Source organism: Gossypium hirsutum, chromosome A12, assembly GCF_007990345.1.
Source record: "Gossypium hirsutum isolate 1008001.06 chromosome A12, Gossypium_hirsutum_v2.1, whole genome shotgun sequence".
Lineage (NCBI taxonomy): Eukaryota > Viridiplantae > Streptophyta > Magnoliopsida > Malvales > Malvaceae > Gossypium > Gossypium hirsutum.
In genome coordinates, this window is record NC_053435.1 from 72,960,666 (window position 1) to 72,963,720 (window position 3,055).

The 3,055-nt window shown below is 40.0% G+C and overlaps 1 non-coding gene across 1 annotated transcript; it reads left to right on the forward strand.

The window, feature by feature from the left end:
* Window positions 1–2,458: 2,458 nt before the first annotated feature.
* On the forward strand, window positions 2,459–2,565 carry LOC121212068 (small nucleolar RNA R71). Its single transcript, XR_005907278.1, has one exon. It is a non-coding gene; the product is annotated as a small nucleolar RNA R71 (small nucleolar RNA).
* The last annotated feature ends 490 nt before the right edge of the window (window positions 2,566–3,055 follow it).

A 3,055-nucleotide genomic window follows, 5' to 3' on the forward strand; every position in this document is an offset into this window, starting at 1 on the left:
AGAAGTGAATAGTACAGGGTATTTATAGATTTTGGGGCACACAGCCATGGCACAAGCCTGTGTCCCCCAATTTCAGCCCGTGTTATTCGCGAATTTCAAATTTGGGCGTGTCTGACATTTAGTACACGCTTGTGCTCCTCGGGCGTGTGGGTTCACACGGCCATGTTGCACGGCTGTGTCTAGCAACGTACTCTTCTCCCACGCCCATGTTAATTTAACAAGTTTGACCACGGGTGTTAGACACGGGCGTGTCGCACGCCAATGCTAGTTTCTCAATTTCAACCACGGGTACACGCCCGTGTTGGGGAAATCTTTTGCCATGTTTTCACACAGCCTTAAGCACGCCCATATGCTTGGCTGTGTTTTTGTGGAAACACCTATATTCAAGATTTCTATTTGTAAGTTAGAATTTAAATACCAAAATTCAAAGAAATTAATATTGTTAGTGCTCGGGTTGCCTCATGAGAAGCACTTATTTATAGTCTAAGCTCGACTTACCTCTTCGTTGTATGGCCATGGTGGTTCGAGGAGTTTATACTTCTCATTCCTGCTATCAGTCTCATCAAAATAAGGTTTTACACGAGTGTTGTTTACCTTAAAAGTGCTGAACCTGGGATGACTTACCTCCACCGTACCGAATGGAAAAATACTGAGTACCGTAAGAGGGATTTCCTCATTCGGTGTGGTAGTGACAATGTGGGGATCTGCGGCATCTAGTAAGACTTTATCAACAACCTTAAGTTGATTTGGAGAGGATCGGGATCGTTTTGACGTAGTTTCAGTTTATCGTGTGTTCTCGATTTATGTGCTCGCCATTCATCTAGCTCCTCTATCCGTAGCCTTCGTTCTTCATGAATGTGTCCTCTATCATTTCTGGAACATGGCTCGTGAACTTCAAAGAAGCTCAATTTTTGCAAAGTCATATTGTCAATTTTAGTGGATTAGTGTGGACCATTACCTTCAATGTTTGATGTGATGCCAGAATTACGAGCTTGAAGACTGATCATTTCGTCTCCCACACGAAGTGTAAGCTCACCTGTGCCAACATCAATAATTGTTTTAACATTTGTTAAAAAGGGCCTCTCTAAAATCAAAGGGGTGTTATTATCCTCCTCTATGTCTAGAACAACGAAATCAATGGGAAATATGAACTTATCTACTTTCACTAGTACATCTTCAATAATACCCCTAGGAAATCTTATAGTTTTATCTGCCAATTGAATGCTCATCCTAGTTTGTTTAGGTTTCCCAAGACCTAGTTGCTTAAACATTTTGTAAGGCATGACGTTAATACTAGCCCCTAAATCAGCTAATGCATGATTTATACCTAAACTACCAATTAAGCAAGGAATATCTTTCAATTTTTGGGGTAGCTTATTCTGTAGAATAGCTGAGCAGACTGCGTTTAGCTCCACATGCGATGCTTCGTCCAACTTCTGCTTATTTACTAAAAGCTCTTCTAAAAATTTCATTGCATTCGGCATCTGCGACAGAGCTTCAATAAACGGTAAGTTAATATGTAATTTTTTAAAAAGTTTAAGGAATTTACCGAATTGTCCATCTGAGCGGTATTTCTTTGTCGCATTAGGATATGGGACGCGAGGTTTATATTCTTCATTCACCGTTTTGTTCAGACTTACCTCACTTTTACCTTTGCTCACCATAGTTTCTTGTATCAGTTCTGGCTCAGGCGCAATGAATCCTTCCTTATCTTGAGTACTAATTGCGTTGAGGTGTTCCCTTGGGTTAGGTTCAGTATTACTTGGTAAGCTACCTTGTGGTCATTCGGAGATTAGTTTGGACAGTTGGTCTATCTGAGTTTCGAGTCCTTGGATCGATGCTTGTTGATTTTTAAGTGCTGTCTCGGTATTTTGGAAACGGGTTTCTGACACTGATATGAATTTTGAGAGCATCTCCTCAAGGTTCAGTTTCTTCTCTTGTTGATAATATGGTTTTTGAAAACCCTGAGGATTTTGTGCCTTTTGATTCCCTTGACCACCCCAGGAGAAATTTGGGTGGTTCCTCCAACCTGCATTATAAGTATTACTGTATGGGCTAGTTTGAGATCTAAAGTTATTGTTACCCATATAGTTGACTTGTTCCTCTTCGATTGTAGGATTGAAGGATTGATATTCTGTATGCACACCTCCTCCACTTGAGTCACACCTCATTACTGGATGTACCTGCATAGAACCAAGTAAACCATTAATCTTTTTATTGAGAAGTTTTACCTGATTTGACAGCATAGTAACTGAGTCGACGTTATAAACGCCGGCTATTTTTGTTGGCTTAATCCTCATGACTTGCCATTGATAATATTCAGTGACATTTCTTCAATGAATTCATAAGCCTCTTCAGGTGTTTTGTTGTTGATGGTTCTTCTACCAGCTGCGTCAATCATCTGTCTTGTCGAGGGATCCATACATTGTAAAACATTTGAACTTGTAGCCATAGAGGTAACCCATGGTGAGGGCACCTTCACAATAGATCCTTGTATCTCTCCCATGCATCGTAAAGTGTTTCTAAGTCCATCTACACAAAATAAGAGATATCATTACGTAACTTATCCGTTTTAGCTGGCGGAAAATATTTTAATAGAAATTTTTCAGTCATTTGTTCCCAAGTAGTGATAGACCCTCAGGGTAACGAGTTTAACCACTGTTTAGCTTTGTTTCTCAATGAAAAGAGAATACTTGAAGGCGAATGGCATCATCAGAAATACCATTAATTTTGAAAGTGTCACAAAATTCTAGAAAATTTGCCAAGTGAGTGTTGGGATCCTCATCCTACAAACCATCAAACTGAACAAATAGCTGTATCATCTGAATTGTGTTAGGTTTTAGTTCGAAATTATTCACAGCAATAGCAGGTCTAACTATACTTGACTCAGTTCCTATTAAAGAAGGTTTAGCATAGTCATACATAGTGCGTGGAGCAGGATTTTGATTAACCGCAATTGCAAGAGGCAGCTGATTGCCTTGGTTTTCAGCCATCTCTTCGGTTGGGGGTTAAGTCTCGTCTTCTTGCTCGTTCTCCATGTATCTTAAGCTTTGCC